The following is a 21,395-nucleotide window of genomic DNA, read 5'->3' on the forward strand; positions in this document are numbered from 1 at the left end:
CTATGTGTAATGTTCCAATGTCATCGGGTTCAATGTTTGTACTTTTTTCCATCTAACATGCAATACATTGTGACAGCCGTGATCGGGGCTGCTGTTAGAAATCACGGGAGAGGGGCCCATACAGCCTACCTGACAGGACCCCCTTTCCCCTGTCCGAAAGTGACTGATGACATCGATTGATCAGTCCCTTCCTCAGCTGTACAGATGAATGAATAGGAAGCGCTCCAAGGCTTCCTGCTCATTTACATACACAGTTTACAATGCTTTACAGCGTTCATTCGGAAAAGGAAGGGGCCAGTAAATTGCATATTTACTGGCTCCTTCCCCCACTCTCTGTATTAAAACATCCCCCTGTGTGCCCGCAGCAGATGCCGGTCAGAGAGGAGGGGAGCTGGCAGCGCTGGGGGGGAAGGGGTACACAGGGGGGGCCTGGACAGCAGATGGAAGGGATGCATGTGCTTGAACCAATCCCCCTGCAGTGCAGGTGGAGTGGGAAGAGAAGAGGAGAAGCCAGCGGCCAGGGGGAAGGCAGAAGTGGATGGATGTTTACAATACAATGGTACAACTGGGCCTCATTCTCAACCAGTTCCTTGGGTCCCCTTTTGAACTGAAGGGGCCCAGGCCCAGTACAGGAGGGCTGGCTGTACTGTCTTATCAGCAGCCCTGGCGGTGATAATCCATGTGGATACATTGCAGCTTCTCTTTTACGGCATAGCTAGAAAATCCATCTGTTACTGAGCGCAGACCTTACCCAGACACCTCTGACTTTACCCCATACCGCCATGTACATGGGCATTCTGAACTGAATCCCGTGTGACCCAGAAAGCACCGGGATGCTGGAATGCATGCTATTTCATAAGGCTTGGTTCCAGGGCCATTTTTAAGGCAGGGCAAAATGGGCAGCTGCCCTGGGCCCTGTCATTGTTGTGGGGCCCAAAGCAGCTGCCTCATATTTGCCAACTATTCTGGTTAACATTCCCTCATCCCTTGAGGTTTTAGTCCCATGCTGTGTCCCGATATCTCAGTGTGAAGTGCTACCAGGGCCGGGACAAGGGATGGGTAGGAGGGGCAGCTGCCCCTGGAGCAATGGTTTATTGCAGGGGTAGGGGGCACCCTGTCCCTAACCCTAAGGGAAAGGGGGGGCGCAGTTTGATGTATTTGCCCTGGGCACTGGATGACTTTGTCCCGGCACTGAGTGCTACTACTAATGCTGCCCAGCTCTGCCCTATTGTTGTGTACGGATGACCCACCTGCAGACCCTGTGTTTACATGTAAATTACAACCATTCATATAATAGTGGCAGCATTCATATGTAAATAGTGGCAGCCGGCGGAATTGATATGTATATCATGCCCCCATGAGGTCATATCCACAATAATCTCTAGCAACCAATCAACAAGCATAAATCATGTGCTGTAACCTCTAGTAACTAATCAGTGAGCCGTAATGTGTGCTGTAACCTCTAGCAACCAGTCAGTGAGCGGTAATGATACACTGTAACCTCTAACAACCAGTCAGTGAGCGGTAATGATACACTGTAACCTCTAACAACCAGTCAGTGAGCGGTAATGATACACTGCAACCTCTGGCAACCAATTGCAATAGCTGCCTGATCTGATTCAGTAAACTGATTTTGAGTCTAGCTGCTATTTATTGTATGTCTCAGAGCATGTGGAGAGCGAAACTGCATGGTGGGGCCCCAAGAAAAATTTTGCAAAGGGTCAAATCAATATTAAAGATGACCCTGCTTTGTTCACATCTGTGTATGTAGGGAGCACACGCTAAATCACACATTTTCCTGGTGTGCAGAACAGAGGCGTAACTAGAACCTTCAAGGCCCCAGTGCAAGAAACTATAAAGGGCCCCCCTGAGCCCCATCTGTGGCCCTTCTCTCCAAGCCCTGGGCCCTTCTTGCTAATCCTGTGGCCCTTTTCACCCATTATGGGGCCCTTTATTATGGTCTTGCAGCAGGACCCTTTTACATGTTCTGCAGTGGACCGACGTTTGGTGCCCCCCCCCCCCCCCCCGAGCCAGTGCAAGGATTTTTTCCGACAGAGGTGAAGGTGCATTTTGCTGCCCCCACACCACCCCCTCCACAATTCAAACCCCTACCCCCATATACTCATATACTCAGTGTGTGTGCTGAGCGGGTGTGTTTATTCACTCCCCACTAGGGATGAGCTTCATGTTATGTTATAAGTTGCTGTTCGCCCATTCGGTGAATTCCAAACGTTATGGGCCGTTCGTGCCAAATTTGTGTGGCGCTCATGGCCCACAATGCACTGCGTCATCGCAGTGCATTGCTGGCTCATGATTGGCCAAGCATGCACTGTGACCCCGCATGCTTGGCCAATCACAGCGCCAGCAGCGAGGAGAGCCATGATTGGCCACAGGCAGGATGTGTAGTACACGCCCCACACTATATAGTGTAGTGTGTTGGTGTCTGAAGCAGTTAGTGGGTGTTCTGTGTACCTTCAACACAGTACACATCGATCGTTATCGGCCGATTTTCGATCTTGCTCTTCTGTAGTGGTTGTTGTCTGCGTGCCCTGACCGCAGTATACACCGCTATATTCACCTCACCTATATAGCTAGTGATCTATCTTTTATAATAGAGCTTGCAGTCAGTAGTGTTAGGAGCTTGTGCGTGCTGTCTGCGTGCTCTGTACCCAGTACACACCACTATATCCACCTACATATCTCTTCTCTATTTGAGCCCACTTGCCATCTGCAGGAGTTATTGGAAGTTGTGTGTGCCTCCAGCACAGCACAGTATACATCTGTATATACCCCTTTATCTCTGGTGTTCTATAATAAAGGCATCTGCAGGAGTTAGTGGGTGTTGTGTGCCTCCAGCACAATATACACTACCCAACTGCTGTTTTACCCATCTCCCTTCAGGCCATTACCATGTCTGGAAGGCCAGCAAGGAGAGGCAGACAGGCGCGAGCCGATAAAAGAGGGCAAGCAGGCTCTGTGTCTAGAGACAACAGTGCTGGTCGGGGACGCGGTGCATTGTCATCAGCACGTGGCCATGGGACACGCTTGTCCTTCTTTTCGGCAGCTGGACATGTTGAACCGCAACATGCCAACGACTTGGTAGAATGGATGACCAAGCCCTCTTCATCCTCCTCATCCTCTCTCACCCAGTCTTAGGGTACTAGCAAAGTAGCTGCCAACGCATCGTCTTCCCTCCTCTCAATGTCATCATCAGTGACTCCTTCTCTAGACCCACCACGTCCTCCTGAGGAGTGTCCTGAACTCTTTGAGCACAGTGTTGGGTACATGCTCCAGGAGGATGCCCAGTGTTTTATAGGCTCTGATGATAACACTCAGCTAGAGGAAGGCAGTAGCGTGAGCGCAGAGAGAGGGGATGCTCAAGAAGGACAGCAATCTGGCAGTCATGTTCCACAAGCTGCAGCATACTGCCAGGTTTGCTACAGCGATGAAGAGGGAGGGGATGATGAGGGCACTGACTCCACGTGGGTGCTTGGTAGGAGAGAGGAGGAGGAGGAAGAGGAGGAGGAGGCACATGTCCAACGAGGCAGGATGCCCTCCGGGGGCCAGCTTAGGGGCAGCACACCGACTGAATCACACCGCAGAGCTCCGCCTGTGCAGGGCGCTGCCTCTGCGCGTTATTCTAAAAGTTCTTTGGTGTGGGCCTTTTTAAGACGAGTGCATCAGATCGCACCGCTGTTATTTGCAACATATGTCTCAAGCATATCTCGCGTGGCCAAAACATCAGCCACTTGGGCACCACATGCTTGACCAGACATATGTTGACCTGCCATGCAGCTTGTTGGCAAGCGTACCTCAAAGACCCACACCAAAGAACAAAGCGGACCTCTCCTTGCTCCTCATCAGCTGGCATCTCCAACCCCACTAGACCTTCAGTCCTCTCTGAAACCTGCTCTGAGAGGAATGAAGGTGTAGAATTAGGTGTGTCACAGCCAAGTGCTTGCAGCCACTCTGCTAGCAGTACACCCACGTCCAATTATAGCAGGCAAATGTCCCTGCCCCAGCTGCTGGACCGGCGAAAGAAGTTCACTCCCAGCCATCCACATGCCCAGCGGTTGAATGCTAGCTTGGCTAAATTGCTAGCACTTCAACTGCTGCCTTTTCAGTTGGTAGACTCGGCCCCCTTCCGTGAGTTTGTACAATGTGCGGTTCCTCAGTGGCAGGTCCCCAAATGCCACTTTTTCTCACGGAAGGCGATTCCGGCTCTCTACCGGCATGTGGAAGGCAATGTCCTTGCCTTGCTGGACAGGGCGGTCAGCGGTAAGGTGCATATTACCGCTGACTCATGGTTCAGCAGGCATGGACAGGGACATTACCTGTCTTTCACGGCCCATTGGGTCACTCTTCTGGCAGCTGGGAAGGATGCAGGACAAGGTGCAGTAGTGTTGGAGGTTGTTCCACCACCACGCCTTCAAAATGCTACTATTGGTTGTGACACACCTCTCTCCTCCACCCCCTCCTCTTCTTCTTCCTCCATGGCCTCCCTCCAGTGCTCTGTCCTCAGAACCAGCGGTGCTCCATAGGCGTTCCAGGGGCTACGCAAGTACGCAGGCAAAACGATGCCATGCCATGCTTGCGCTTGTTTGTTTGGGGGACAGGAGCCACACTGGGGCGGATGTTTTGTCATCTCTGCAGGGGCAGGCCGAGAGGTGGTTGACGCCACGCCAGCTTAAGCCAGGAATGATGGTTTGCGACAATGGCACCAGCCTCCTCTCCGCCCTCCGACAGGGACAACTGACCCATGTGCCCTGTGTAGCTCACGTCCTTAACCTGGTGGTGCAGCGGTTCTTGGGCAGGTACCCCGGCTTACAGGATGTCCTGAAGCAGGCCAGGAAAGTCTGTGTGTATTTCCGCCGATCATTTAATGCCTGTGCTCTGCTGGCTGAGCTCCAAAAGGAGTTGAACCTGCCCAAGAACAACCTTATATGTGACATGCCCACCAGGTGGAACTCAACGTTGGCCATGCTGCAGCGGCTGCACACGCAGCAGAGGGCCATCAATGAGTACCTGTGCGACTACGGCACCAGGACAGGGTCAGGGGAGCTCGGTTTTTTTCTCATCACGCCAGTGGGGCATGATCAGGGATGCATGCACTGTCCTGTCACCATTTGAGGAGGCCACAAGGATGGTGAGCAGTGACAGTGCATGCATCAGTGACACTGTATCTCTTGTCCACCTCTTGGAGCATACGCTGCGTGGAATAATGGACAGGGCACTTGAGGCAGAACAGAGGCAGGAAGAGGAGGACTTCCTTGCCTCTCAAGGCCCCCTTTATCCAGACAGTGTTCCTGCTGTGCCACCCATCACACAGGAAGAGGATGAGGAGGAGGAAGAGGAGGAGGAGGATGATTGTGTCAGCATGGAGGTGGAGGCTGGCACTCAGCATCAGCAGCAGCAGTCTTGTAGGGATGATTTACAGTCCCAAGAAACACGTGGACTTGTACGTGGCTGGGAGGAGGTAGCTGTGGATCATGTTGCCCTTAGTGACCCAGAGGACTCCGGACCGAATGCCTCATCTAACATACGCTGCATGGCCTCCCTGATCCTGCAAAGCCTGCGGAAGGATCCTCGTATTCTTCGGATCAAGGAGAGGGACCATTACTGGCTGGCCACTCTCCTTGATCCACGGTACAAGGGTAAGGTTGCCGACCTTATCTTGCCATCGCAGAGGGAGCAGAGGATGAGATATCTCTGGGAGGCCTTGCAGAAAGGTCTGTGCAACGCGTTCCCAGAGACTGGGAGGTTACAAACTCCTGGTCCTGTTGCTGAGGCATCGGTCAGAAGGAGCGGTGGAGAAGGTGGCCGTCTGACTGATGCTTTCAGACAATTTTTTAGTCCGCAGCCCCAAGGTATGATCGGTTCCAGAAACCATCGCCAGCGTCTGATTTACATGGTGCAGGAATACCTAGGGGCAAGGTCAGACTTGGACACCTTTCCCACTAAAAATCCTCTGGCTTACTGGGTCTTGAGGATGGATCACTGGCCAGAGCTTTCACAGTATGCAATTGAGCTACTGGCCTGTCCTGCATCCAGCTTTCTTTCGGAATGCACCTTCAGTGCTGCTGGTGGCTTTGTTACCGATCACAGGGTGCGCCTGTCCACCGAATCAGTTGATCGACTGACCTTCATCAAGATGAATCAGTCTTGGATCACCGACAGCTACCAAGCCGAATAATTTTTTTTGAAATATCACATCCCTTCAAGACTGCCTATGCTGATGCTGAGTGACTGTCCTGTTATGTTGATTGTCTATCCTCTTCCTCCTCCGCTGATATGTTGGAAGAACATTTCTGGTTCTGGGTGATGCCATCAGCCCAATTTTTCTGCCCCTGTTTAACAGGGGCGTTTAATTACTAATTTCTGCAATAAAACTAGAGTATATGGGAGAGGTTGCAGTGTCGTGGCACCAGCACCAGTGCCTAAGGCCCATTTTTTCTGCCCCTGTTTAACAGGGGCGTTTAAGTACATTTTTTGATGCAATGCTTTGCAGCAGGGCTAATTCCTGCAATAAAACTAGAGTATATGGGAGAGGTTGCAGTGTGGTGGCACCAGCACCAGTGCCTAAAGCCCCATTTTTCTGCCCCTGTTTAACAGGGACATGTAATTACAATTCTTGATATAATATTTCACAGGAGGGCCCGTTCCTGTGCCCACCCAGAGTAACGGTGAGGACTTATAGTGTTGTGGCACCAGCACCACAACCACCAAAGGTCAATTTTTCTACCACTGTTCAACAATGGCATGTAATTACAATTCTTGATATAATCGTTCACAGCAGGGCGCTCCAGCGCCCACCAAGAGTCACTTTCAGGGCTTACAATGTTGTGGCAAAACCAACACCTTGTTCCGCCATTTCTGCAGAGCATATAGGGCAGGCCCCTACTTTCAAACATCCAACTTACAAACATCTACTTGCAAACGGAAGGAGACAACAGCAAGTGAGATGAAAAAAGATGGACGACAAAACAAATTATACAGGGGTGATAACCCTTCCCTATGTTTTCCAAAAAGCTTAAAAATAGTTTTTTTGACTGGAGCTACACTTTAAAAATGTACCAGTTGAAAATTACAAACAGATTCAACTTAACACAACAAACCTACACAGTCCCTGTCTTGTTTGCACCGCCTGTATACTGCTGTTCTGAGTATATAGGGCCTGGGGGCCACACGCATTTCCTTTTTTTAATATGGGTACGGGGTTCCCCTTAATATGCGTACAAGACCCAAAGGGGCTGTTAATGGGCAGGGAGGGCTACCCATGCCGTTTTTCTCAATGATTTTCAACCATATTGCAGGAACCAGATATAACATTAAAACCGCAAGCAGTTTTAAATGGTGTTATTTCCGTTTAATGTCATTTTGTGCAGGGACTGTTCTAAACACGGGAAACACGTGGCACTTCACAGGCATACTACAGACACCCCCCAGGCACCATATTTAAAGGAATATTTCACTTTTTTTTTCACTTTAATCGTCATTAAAATCAGTGCTCCCGCCAAAACGGACATTTTTGAAAACATTTTAGGCATTGACCCTTGTCCCCTGGGCCAGGAGCCAGGTCCCCAAACCCTTTTTAGGACAGTATCTTGCATATTAGCCGTTAAAATTAGCACTTTTTATTTCGAACGTTCGAGTCCCATAGACTTCAATGGGGGTTATAAAGTTCGTTCGAATTTGGGGTCCGTTCGAAAGTTCTGGTGCGAACCGAACCGGGGGGTGTTCGGCTCATCCCTACTCCCCACATCCCTTCGCTATCTACAGCCACATTGGAACCTCCTTCATGTTACACTTGTAATGCCACAGTATGAAGGACGGCACACAGCATTGAAAATTTGAGCTGTGCTGAACTGCGCAATGGGGGAGGGGGGTTATGCTTTCCCCTCACTGCCTATGGGCAGCTGGGGGGTGCCCCTGGTAGGAGAGAGGGTGCAGCATTAGGGAACGGAAGACAGGTATTTTAAAATTGAAACCCCCCAGCAAGTGACCCCCAGCAAGTGACTGGGGATTCGGATTTTACCCATACCTCCCATCTTGAAAATGACAGATATGTGATGGAGGTAGAGAGACCTGTGCTGTGCATTGATTGCTTTGCCACAAGCAAGAGTCTCACAGACACACATAAACCTCAGCACAATCATTTAAAAAAAGTGCACATGGAAAATAGACACTTTGAGCCTACTATCATATACTTGGTCATGACTGGAATGTTGTGGAGGCCTCTCTTGCACTTCCTGCCCGACAGTGGAGTGGATGCTCTGAGCATTTATTGTACAGATGGTATTTGGTCAATTGGTAATGAAAACTCTTATGCCCTTAGGGGTACCCCAAAACACCCTCCCCATCTTCAGGGCAAGTGGCCTGGTATAGTTCAGGAGGGGGGGGGGGGCGCTCGCTCGTCCCCTCCCTTTCCTGGCCTACCAGGCTGCATGCCCAGATAAGGGTTTGGTATGGGTTTGGGGGGGCCCACAAAAATTTTTCCCCTCCTTAAATTCTATGCCAGACCCAATGGACCTGATATGGATTTTGGGGGAACTCCATGCTGTTTTCTTCAGAAAATTGGCATGGAAATACCCTTAAAATCTATACCAGACCGAAAGGGCCTGGTATGGATTTTTTGGGGGACCCCATGCAGTTTCTTTCTTAATTCTGTCATAGGGTTCCCCTAAACCACTTCAATACACTGTATTATATATTCTGCACCGCACAATTACTGTATATCCTGCACTGTGATATATATATATTACACTGACTGCACTATATATTTTCCACTGTATTATATATATACTACAATGACTGCACTATATACTCTGCAATGTATTATATATACTATACTATGGCACTATATACTCTGCACTGTATTATATATATTACAATTACTGCACTATATAATGTGAACTGTGTTATATATACTACTACTACTACTACTACTACTATTGTGTTACTATATACTAAGCATGCAGGTCAGGTGTATGCTTTTGCCAATCAGCAGCCGTCAATGTCAGGGCATTATGGGCCGCTCCTTGGCGGGCGAACTTGCAGTGAGTGCCCCATATGTTTGTTTGTTCTAAGAACAAAACGAACAGCTGATGTTGAAGTTGAACTTACGTTTGACTTGAACATCAAGCCGATCCCTATATTTTATGTGATAGACCAACACAAAGTGGCACATACTGTAATTGTGAAGTGGAAGGAAAATGATAAATGATACAAATAAATATGTGAAAAGTGTGGGGGAGGGGCATTTGTATGGCGCCCCCCGGAGTCACAACTTTCTAGAACCCCCTTTCTCTATAAGTCTTTTTGGGGGTGTCTCTACCAGCTTTGCACATCTAGAGAGGACATTTCTGCCCATTCTTCTTCTTTGTAAAATATCTCAAGCTCTGTCAGATTGGATGGAGAGCGTCTGTGATCAGCAATTTTCAAGTCTTGCCACAGACTCTCAATGGGATTTAGGTCTGGACTGTGACTGGGCCATTCTAACCCATGAATACGCTTTGAGCTAAACCATTCCATTGTAGCTCTGGCTGGATGTTTCGGGTCGTTATCCTGCTGGAAGGGGAACCTCCGCCCCGGTCTCAAGTCTTCTGCCGACTCTAACAGGTTTTCTTCTAAGATTGTCCTGTATTTGGCTCCATCCATCTTCCCACCAACTCTGACCAGCTTCCCTGTCCCTGCTGAAAAAAACCATCCCCACCACATGATGCTGCCACCACCATGTTTCACAGTGGGGGTGGTGTGTTTGGGGGATGTGTAGTGTTAGTTTCCTCCACACATAGCATTTTGCTTTTAGGCCAAAAAGTTGAATTTTGGTCTCCTCCACATGCCTTTTCGCAAACTTTGACTTCTTATGACTTTCTTTCTCCAATGTCCTTCTTCTTGTCACTCTTCCATAAAGGGCAGATTTGTGGAGAGACGACTAATAGTTGTCCTGTGGACAGATTCTCCCCCCTGAGCTGTGGATCTCTGCAGCTCCTCCAGAGTTACCATGGACCTCTTGGCTCTTCTCTGATGATGGCTCTCCTTGCCCGGCCCGGTCAGTTTAGGTGGACGGCCATGTCTTGGTAGGTTTGCAGTTGTGCCATACTCTTTCCATTTTCCGATAATGGATTGAACAGAGCTCCGTGAGATGGTCAAAGCTTGGGAGATTTTTTTATAACCAAACCCTGCTTTATACTTCTCCACAACTTCATCTCTGACCTGCCTGGTGTGTTCCTTGGCCTTCATGACGCTGTTTGTTCACTGAGGTTCTCTAACAAACCTCTGACAGCTTCACAGAACAGTTGTATTTATGCTGAGATTACATTACACACAGGTGGACTCTATTTACTAATTAGGTGACTTCTGAAGGCAATTGGTTCCACTAGATTTTAGTTAGGGGTATTGGAGTAAAGGGGGCGCCATACAAATGCCCCTCCCCCACACTTTTCACATATTTATTTGTATTGTTTATCATTTTCTTTCCACTTCACAATTATGTGACACTTTGTGTTGGTCTATCACATAAAATCCCAATAAAATACATTTACATTTTTGGTTGTAGCATGACAAAATATGGAAAAAAAAACAATGGGCATTGTGTGTGTATATAATACTATATTATATTATATATAATATAATTATAATTATATTTAATATATATATATATATATATATATATATATATATATATATATATATATATATATATATACAGTGGTGTGAAAAAGTGTTTGCCCCCTTCCTCATTTCCTGTTCCTTTGCATGTTTGTCACACTTAAGTGTTTCGGAACATCAAACCAATTTAAACAATAGTCAAGGACAACACAAGTAAACACAAAATGCAATTTGTAAATGAAGGTGTTTATTATTAAAGGTGAAAAAAAATCCAAACCATCATGGCCCTGTGTGAAAAAGTGATTGCCCCCCTTGTTAAAACATACTATAACTGTGGTTGTCCACACCTGAGTTCAATTTCTCTAGCCACACCCAGGCCTGATTATTGCCACACCTGTTCACAATCAAGGCATCACTTAAATAGGAGCTGCTTGACACAGTAAGGTCCACCAGAAGATCCTTAAAAGCTACACATCATGCCGAGACCCAAAGAAATTCAGGAACAATTGAGAAAGAAAGTAATTGAGATCTATCAGTCTGGAAAGGGTTATAAAGCCATTTCCAAAGCTTTGGGAATCCAGCGAACCACAGTGAGAGCCATTATCCACAAATGGCGAAGACATGGAACAGTGGTGAACCTTCCCAGGAGTGGCCGGCCGCCCAAAATTACCCCAAGAGCGCAGCGACGACTCATCCAAGAGGTCACAAAAGACCCCACAACAACGTCCAAGGAACTGCAGGCCTCACTTGCCTCAGTTAAGGTCAGCGTTCATGCCTCCACCATCAGGAAAAGACTGGGCAAAAATGGCCTGCATGGCAGAGTTCCAAGGAGAAAACCACTGCTGAGCAAAAAGAACATCAAAGCTCGTCTCAATTTCTCCACAACACATCTTGATGATCCCCAAGACTTTTGGGACAACATTCTGTGGACCGATGAGACAAAAGTGGAACTCTTTGAAAGGTGTGTGTCCAAGTATATCTGGCGTAGAAGGAACACTGCATTTCATAAAAAGAACATTATACCAACAGTAAAATATGGTGGTGGTAGTGTGATGGTCTGGGGCTGTTTTGCTGCTTCAGGACCTGGAAGACTTGCCGTGATAAAAGGAACTATGAATTCTGCTGTCTACCAAGAGATCCTGAAGGAGAATGTCCGACCATCTGTTCGTGTACTCAAGCTGAAACGAACTTGGGTTCTGCAGCAGGACAATAATCCTAAACACACCAGCAAGTCCACCACCGAATGGCTGAAGAAAAACAAAATGAAGACTTTGGAGTGGCCTAGCCAAAGTCCTGACCTGAATCCTATTGAGATGTTGTGATATGACCTTAAAAAGGCCGTTCATGCTCGAAAACCCTCTAATGTAACTGAATTAGGACAATTCTGCAAAGATGAGTGGGCCAAAATTCCTCCAGGACGCTGTAAAAGCCTCATTGCACGTTATCGCAAACGCTTGGTTGCAGTTGTTGCTGCTAAGGGTGGCCCAACCAGTTATTAGGTTTAGGGGGCAATCACTTTTTCACACAGGGCCATGATGGTTTGGATTTTTTTTCACCTTTAATAATAAACACCTTCATTTACAAATTGCATTTTGTGTTTACTTGTGTTGTCCTTGACTATTGTTTAAATTGGTTTGATGTTCCGAAACACTTAAGTGTGACAAACATGCAAAGGAACAGGAAATGAGGAAGGGGGCAAACACTTTTTCACACCACTGTATATATATATATATATTCTGTGTGAGAATATATATATGGTTTGAACACATAAACCTCCATAATATTTAACATTGGAGATTTTTTTCCTCCCACAAGAGATATTTTTCACTTTGAAGATAATTTAATTTTGTTTTAATTAAATAAAATTAGATTTGAAGGGTTTTTTTGGGGTTTTTTTTTATGTTAACCACTGTCAAATGATACATTTTTTTCTGCAATGACCTACATTTTTGCAATCTTCTTAGTATATTATATGTCATTATAATTTTCCAGTGTATCAACAGCTCAGAGAGGGTTCACAAAACAAGCATGTTCAAACTTAAATGGCTAAATTACCCCCAAAAAATCTTATTTTGGATAAATTACTTTTTCAAATATTCTTGGTCCAAAACACAATGAAAAGAAAATGATCTCACATACACCAAATAACAGACCTACCCCTCTGAAAATGATATCATAAACTCTATAACCATCATGGCTGGAAATCTGATACAGTTCATTCTCCATCAGAATGGAAGAAACAAATCTTAAACAACAAAAAAGTAAAACAAATATATATATATTCTAAATAAAAATAATTTCCTTTACTTCTATAAATATGGGGAGACTTGGTTTGAACACATATAATTCTATAATATTTCAAATGGGATTTTTTCATTTAATTGATTAATATTAGGTTTAAAAAAAAAAAAAGTTTTTAGGTTAGTCCCTGTCAAATGTACATTTTATTCATCTACAATGGCCTATTTTTATTTTTATTTTTACAATCATTAATCTCTTTATATTTGAAAAGCAGCAATATATAAATAAAAATAATTTCCCTTATTTACTCACTGTATATAAATAACGGAAGCTTTGGTTTGAACACATAAAACAACATATTATTTAGGATGGATTTTGTTTTCCTTCTCATAGATATTTTTTTACCTTCAAAGGTAATTTTATTTTGTTTTAATTAATTAAAGTTAGATTTGAAAAACGAGTTACTGTCAGAGGATATACATTTGTATCTGCAATGGCCTACATTTTTTTTATTATCTACTTTACTTTCTTCATCTCTTTATCTTAGAAAAACAACAACATTATATAGAAAATTATTTGCCCTACTTCTACAAATAATGGAAGCCTTGCTTTGAACATGTAAAACGCCATAATATTTAAGGATTATATTTGTCTACTCACAAATATTTTTTTCTCTTTATTTTAATTATTTTAATTGAATAACATTACATTTAAAAAAATGTGTTTTGAGGTTAACCACTGTCAGATGATGCAATTTTATCTGCCATTGTCTACATTTTTTTGCAATCTTCTTGCAATCGCCGTACAATATATGTGGTTAAAATGTGTTGTTTTCTCATCGTATTGTTATTCTATACCTTAATTAAAAAAAAAATTAGAAAAAACATTATATATATATATATATATATATATATATATATATATGTTTCTTTTTTTTTTACATATATATATATGTAGCGCTATGTTTTTTTCAAAGATAATTTTCCTGATACCACAGTTGGGTTTTGGGGCTAATTTTCTAGATTTCTGGTTTCCGTACCAGTCCAGCTGGGCTGCACTGGGTTCTCCTTGACCGCAGAAGTCGCTGTCACCGCCGGCAAGAGTAAGAACGCAGTTTAGCTGGGTGTATGAATGCCACTGTTCTCTCGGAACCAGCCCAGTGGGAGTGTTCTCCTGCTGTGCATTCTGGGAGGTGGTATTTAAGGTACTGACATCTCGTGTTTCCGGGTTCCCGGAGATTATTTTCTCCCTGTTCGGTTCTGGTGGTCCTCCTGACCCAGCCCCCGTGGCCCCCCCTGGCCTGGGGTGCGGAACCATGCATTTTGAGTCTGGCTGGCCGGAGGCAACGCAACTGCAGGGGCAGGCCCCTGTGGATTTAGGGGCCTATTGTTTCACAGGTGGTCCAGTGCTGTCTCACCTGAAGGGAGAGGCCCAAAAACTGGAGAAAAAAAAAAAACAGGGAAGGACTCTTCAGGAGAAGGCCATGCGCAAGGCTGGCTTCTCTGAAGGAGCCTGGAGGCTTAGTTGAAGGACGCAACCGAAATCTAAGTCCTGCGGGAACGCATGGGAACAGAGTTCCTGTACTTTTTCCACAACAGGAACTCAGTTCCCATTAGCAGCCGCGTCCTGCAAGACTTTGAAGTATGTGAGGTGTGTGGGAGGTGCTACACCAGCAGCCGCCGACACAGCTCGCAATAGTAAGTGCCGCACACCAGGGGTGGACTGACCATTCAGGCATTGCCAGTAGGAGACCCCATGACAGCTTCCTCTTCGATCTACCTGTCAATCACAGCTAGCTGACAGGTAGATCAGGTCCCTGCTGCTAAAAGATTGTATTTAGTCAGACCTCTCGTGATGCTCCTCCCCACCGGCCCCTCCTGATTTTCTGTCTCCTCATCCCCCCCCCCCCCCAGTCTCCTGCATACTCGCTCTGTGTGTCCCGCTGAATCCCCCCCTCCTCCATCTTCAGTGCCATATGATGAGAGACCCCAGAGGAGGAGCACAGCTATTCTGCCATATGATGAGAGACCCCAGAGGAGGAGCACAGCTATTCTGCCATATGATGAGAGACCCCAGAGGAGGAGCACAGCTATTCTGTCATATGATGAGAGACCCCAGAGGAGGAGCACAGCTATTCTGCCATATGATGAGAGACCCCAGAGGAGGAGCACAGCTATTCTGCCATATGATGAGAGACCCCAGAGGAGAAGCACAGCTATTCTGCCATATGATGAGAGACCCCAGAGGAGGAGCACAGCTATTCTGCCATATGATGAGAGACCCCAGAGGAGGAGCACAGCTATTCTGCCATATGATGAGAGACCCCAGAGGAGGAGCACAGCTATTCTGCCATATGATGAGAGACCCCAGAGGAGGAGCACAGCTATTCTGCCATATGATGAGAGAACCCAGAGGAGGAGCACAGCTATTCTGCCATATGATGAGAGAACCCAGAGGAGGAGCACAGCTATTCTGCTCACAGGACATGCAGGGAGAGAGGTGAGCTGAGGGAGGAACATCAGTTTGGGGTGGTAAGCTGAGCACAATACCTGGCAAAGTTTAATGCCAGGAGGGAAGTTTATGTGGAAATATGTGAAGGGTTGGAATAGCAGCGAGTGTGTGTTGGAGCCCCTGCAGAGTTTGCAGCCCCCCCAAGCTAACATACATCTCCTAAGCAGGAACACATCACTATCTCCCCAAGCATTCTGTCCAGATAATGAGCAGTTCATTTATCACCTTTCCGTATAACCCTGTGTTATCCAAACTCTGTTCAATGAAAAGTGTAAACTCACCAAATAAACACTCTATATACAAAATAAAATTTCCCAATAAAAATCAGAACACAATGATCACATTTGTATGGAAGCACAATGAATGAATGCTGATTATTCAGAGAATTACCGTATTTATGTTTATTGAGGATCGTTTTTTTTAATGTACTAACAGTTAAGCTTCATACACACAATACGAAAATTGGATGAAAAATACCACTTTTGAAGTGTTCGTTCATATGAGCGTATCATTTTTTTTTTTTTTGGGGGGGGGGAGTGGATCTTGGGTGGGAGTTCCCACACTTTTTTCCCCAGGACTTGACCCCTGTCTACACTCATATGGTATCGCCGGATCGGCTGAGAGAAACTGGTACCATATGATAGCTCTTTAAATTTGTCTACGTCCTTCAGTAACGCACAAGTCTGTGGCAGAGACTTTACCGAACACCCTACCGGCTGCTAGGCCCAGTGAGAGGCGGTCTTTCCGGGGGTTCTAAAATCCAGTTGTGAAACGGTTGCTATTCTCTAGATCTTCCTATAAGAGAGTTTCCATTAATGCAGTCTAAAGTACCTGAACTTCCTCCTAACCCTCTACCCTAAACTGAAAGACTCTGTTTCTGTTCTAAATAAATAACCCAAAAGAAGATTCAGTGTCAGTTTTCACATTTCTTTGGGGTTAGTGCTACATGGGATATTGATCTGGTCAGGTAAGTAGGAGAGGGGGGTTGTTAATTTGTTTCAGCTTCTTTGATGTTAATGAAATTATGACAGGTGCACTAGATGGGCAACAATGAGATGACCACCAAAACAGGAATGGTTTTACAGGTGGAGGCCACTTTTTCCCCTACTCCTTTTTTCTGACTGTTTTTCACTAGTAGGGATGAGCTTCGTTTTCGAGTCGAACGTACGTTCGACTCGAACATTGGCTGTTCGTCCGTTTGGCGAAATCCGAACATTTTGGTCCGTTCGTGTCAAATTCGCGTGGCGCTCACGGCCCACAATGCACTGCGATGGCGCAGTGCATTGCTGGCTCATGATTGGCCAAGCATGCACTGTGACCCCGCATGCTTGGCCAATCGCAGCGCCAGCAGCGAGGAGAGCCATGATTGGCCACAGGCAGGATGCCTGTGGCCAATCATAGCTCAGGCTGTGTAGTGCACGCCCCACACTATATAAGGCCGCCATTGCGGCGGCCTCATGTAATGTGTTGGCGTCTGAAGCAGTGGGTGTTCTGTGTACCTTCAACACAGTACACACCGATCGTTTTCGGCTGATTTCCTATCTTTCTGTTGTGTAATGGTTATTGTCTGCGTGCCCTGACTGCAGTATACACCGCTATATTCACCTCACCTATATAGCTAGTGATCTATCTTTAATAATAGAGTTTGCAGTCAGTAGTGTTAGGAGCTTGTGCGTGCTGTCTGCGTGCTCTGTACCCAGTACACACCGCTATATCCACCTACATAGCTGTTCTCTATTTGAGCCCACTTGCCATCTGCAGGAGTTATTGGAAGTTGTGTGTACCTCCAGCACAGCACAGTATACATCTGTATATACCCCTTTATCTCTGGTGTTCTATAAAAAAGGCATCTGCAGGAGTTAGTGGGTGTTGTGTGCCTCCAGCACAATATACACTACCCAACTGCTGTTTTACCCAACTCCCTTCAGGCCATTACCATGTCTGGAAGGCCAGCAAGGAGAGGCAGACAGACGCGATCCGATAAAAGAGGGCAAGCAGGCTCTGTGTCTAGAGACAACAGTGCTGGTCGTGGACGCGGTGCATTGTCATCAGCACATGGCCATGGGAAATGCTTGTCCTTCTTTTCGGCAGCTGGACATGTTGAACCGCAACATGCCAACGACTTGGTAGAGTGGATGACCAAGCCCTCTTCATCCTCCTCATCCTCTCTCACCCAGTCTCAGGGTACTAGCAAAGCAGCTGCCAACGCATCGTCTTCCCTCCTCTCAATGTCATCATCAGTGACTCCTTCCCTAGACCCACCACGTCCTCCTGAGGAGTCTCCTGAACTCTTTGAGCACAGTGTTGGGTACATGCTCCAGGAGGATGCCCAGTGTTTTGTAGGCTCTGATGATAACACTCAGCTAGAGGAAGGCAGTAGCATGAGCGCAGAGAGAGGGGATGCTCAAGAAGGACAGCAATCTGGCAGTCATGTTCCACAAGCTGCAGCATACTGCCAGGTTTGCTACAGCAATGAAGAGGGAGGGGATGATGAGGGCACTGACTCCACGTGGGTGCCTGGAAGGAGGGAGGAGGAGGAGAAGGCACATGTCCAACGAGGCAGGATGCCCTTCGGGGGCTAGCTTAGGGGCAGCACACCGACTGAATCACACCGCAGAGCTCCGCCTGTGCAGAGCGCTGCCTCTGCGCGTTATTCTAAAAGTTCTTTGGCGTGGGCCTTTTTTGAGACGAGTGCATCAGATCGCACCGCTGCTATTTGCAACATATGTCTCAAGCGTATCTCACATGGCCAAAACATCAGCCGCTTGGGCACCACATGCTTGACCAGACATATGTTGACCTGCCATGCAGCTCGTTGGCAAGCGTACCTCAAAGACCCACACCAAAGAACAAAGCGGACCTCTCCTTGCTCCTCATCAGCTGGCATCTCCAACCCCACTAGACCTTCAGTCCTCTCTGAAACCTGCTCTGAGAGGAATGAAGGTGTAGAATTAGGTGTGTCACAGCCAAGTCCTTCCGGGAACTCTGCTAGCGGTACACCCACGTCCGATTATAGCAGGCAAATGTCCCTGCCCCAGCTGCTGGACCGGCGGAAGAAGTTTACTCCCAGCCATCCACATGCCCAGCGGTTGAATGCTAGCTTGGCTAAATTGCTAGCACTTCAACTGCTGCCTTTTCAGTTGGTAGACTCGGCCCCCTTCCGTGAGTTTGTACAATGTGCGGTTCCTCAGTGGCAGGTCCCCACTGAGGAACTTTTCTCACGGAAGGCGATTCCGGCTCTCTACCGGCATGTGGAAGGCAATGTCCTTGCCTCGCTGGACAGGGCGGTCAGCGGTAAGGTGCATATTACCGCTGACTCATGGTCCAGCAGGCATGGACAGGGACGTTACCTGTCTTTCACGGCCCATTGGGTCACTTTTCTGGCTGCTGGGAAGGATGCAGGACAAGGTGCAGTAGTGTTGGAGGTTGTTCCGCCACCACGCCTCCAAAATGCTACTATTGGTTGTGACACACCTCTCTCCTCCACCCCCTCCTCTTCTTCTTCCTCCATGGCCTCTTCCAGTGCTCTGTCCTCAGAACCAGCGGTGCTCCATAGGCGTTCCAGGGGCTACGCAAGTACGCAGGCAAAACGATGCCATGCCGTGCTTGCGCTGGTTTGTTTGGGGGACAGGAGCCACACTGGGGCGGATGTTTTGTCAGCTCTGCAGGGGCAGGCCGAGAGGTGGTTGACGCCACGCCAGCTTAAGCCAGGAATGGTGGTTTGCGACAATGGCACCAACCTCCTCTCCGCCCTCCGACAGGGACAACTGACCCATGTGCCCTGTGTAGCTCACGTCCTTAACCTGGTGGTGCAGCGGTTCTTGGGCAGGTACCCCAGCTTACAGGATGTCCTGAAGCAGGCCAGGAAAGTCTGTGTGCATTTCCGCCAATCATTTAATGCCTGTGCTCGGCTGGCTGAGCTCCAAAAGGAGTTGAACCTGCCCAAGAACCGCCTTATATGTGACATGCCCACCAGATGGAACTCAACATTGGCCATGCTGCAGCGGCTGCACACGCATCAGAGGGCCATCAATGAGTACCTGTGCGACTACGGCACCAGGACAGGGTCAGGGGAGCTCGGTTTTTCTCACCACGCCAGTGGGGCATGATCAGGGATGCATGCACTGTCCTGTCACCATTTGAGGAGGCCACAAGGATGGTGAGCAGTGACAGTGCATGCATCAGTGACACTGTACCTCTTGTCCACCTCTTGGAGCATACGCTGCGTGGAATAATGGACAGGGCACTTGAGGCAGAACAGAGGCAGGAAGAGGAGGACTTCCTTGCCTCTCAAGGCCCCCTTTATCCAGACAGTGTTCCTGCTGTGCCACCCATCACACAGGAAGAGGATGAGGAGGAGGAAGAGGAGGAGGAGGATGATTGTGTCAGCATGGAGGTGGAGGCTGGCACTCAGCATCAGCATCAGCAGCAGCAGCAGTCTTGTAGGGATGATTTACAGTCCCAAGAAACACGTGGACTTGTACGTGGCTGGGAGGAGGTAGCTGTGGATCATGTTGCCCTTAGTGACCCAGAGGACTCCGGACCGAATGCCTCAGCTAACCTACGCTGCATGGCCTCCCTGATCCTGCAAAGCCTGCGGAAGGATCCTCGTATTCTTCGGATCAAGGAGAGGGACCATTACTGGCTGGCCACTCTCCTTGATCCACGGTACAAGGGTAAGGTTGCCGACCTTATCTTGCCATCGCAGAGGGAGCAGAGGATGAGACATCTCCGGGAGGCCTTGCAGAAAGGTCTGTGCAATGCGTTCCCAGAGACTGGGAGGTTACAAACTCCTGGTCCTGTTGCTGAGGCATCGGTCAGAAGGAGCGGTGGAGAAGGTGGCTGTCTGACTGATGCTTTCAGACAATTTTTTAGTCCGCAGCCCCAAGGTATGATCGGTTCCAGCACCCATCGCCAGCGTCTGATTTACATGGTGCAGGAATACCTAGGGGCAAGGTCAGACTTGGGCACCTTTCCCACCGAAAATCCTCTGGCTTACTGGGTCTTGAGGATGGATCACTGGCCAGAGCTTGCACAGTATGCAATTGAGCTACTGGCCTGTCCTGCATCCAGCGTTCTTTCGGAACGCACCTTCAGTGCTGCTGGTGGCTTTGTTACCGATCACAGGGTGCGCCTGTCCACCGAATCAGTTGATCGACTGACCTTCATCAAGATGAATCAGTCTTGGATCACCGACAGCTACCAAGCACCTGAAGCTGATGTAACCGAATAATTTTTTTTTGAAATACCACATCCCTTCAAAACTGCCTATGCTGATGCTGAGTGACTGTTCTGTTATGTTGATTGTCTATCCTCTTCCTCCTCCGCTGATATGTTGGAAGAACATTTCTGGTTCTGGTTGATGCCATCAGCCCAATTTTTCTGCCCCTGTTTAACAGGGGCGTTTAAGTACAATTTTTGATGCAATGCTTTGCAGCAGGGCTAATTCCTGCAATAAAACTAGAGTATATGGCAGAGGTTGCAGTGTGGTGGCACCAGCAGCAGTGCCTAAGGCCACATTTTTCTGCCCCTGTTTAACAGGGGCGTTTAAGTACAATTTTTGATGCAATGCTTTGCAGCAGGGCTAATTCCTGCAATAAAACTAGAGTATATGGCAGAGGTTGCAGTGTGGTGGCACCAGCACCAGTGCCTAAGGCCCAATTTTTCTGCCCCTGTTTAACAGGGGCGTTTAAGTACAATTTTTGATGCAATGCTTTGCAGCAGGGCTAATTCCTGCAATAAAACTAGAGTATATGGCAGAGGTTGCAGTGTGGTGGCACCAGCACCAGTGCCTAAGGCCCAATTTTTCTGCCCCTGTTTAACAGGGGCGTTTAAGTACAATTTTTGATGCAATGCTTTGCAGCAGGGCTAATTCCTGCAATAAAACTAGAGTATATGGCAGAGGTTGCAGTGTGGTGGCACCAGCACCAGTGCCTAAGGCCCAATTTTTCTGCCCCTGTTTAACAGGGGCGTTTAAGTACAATTTTTGATGCAATGCTTTGCAGCAGGGCTAATTCCTGCAATAAAACTAG

This window comes from Lithobates pipiens, unplaced genomic scaffold, assembly GCF_037356315.1.
Source record: "Lithobates pipiens isolate NorthernLeopardFrog02 unplaced genomic scaffold, aLitPip1_a1.2 Scaffold_78, whole genome shotgun sequence".
Lineage (NCBI taxonomy): Eukaryota > Metazoa > Chordata > Amphibia > Anura > Ranidae > Lithobates > Lithobates pipiens.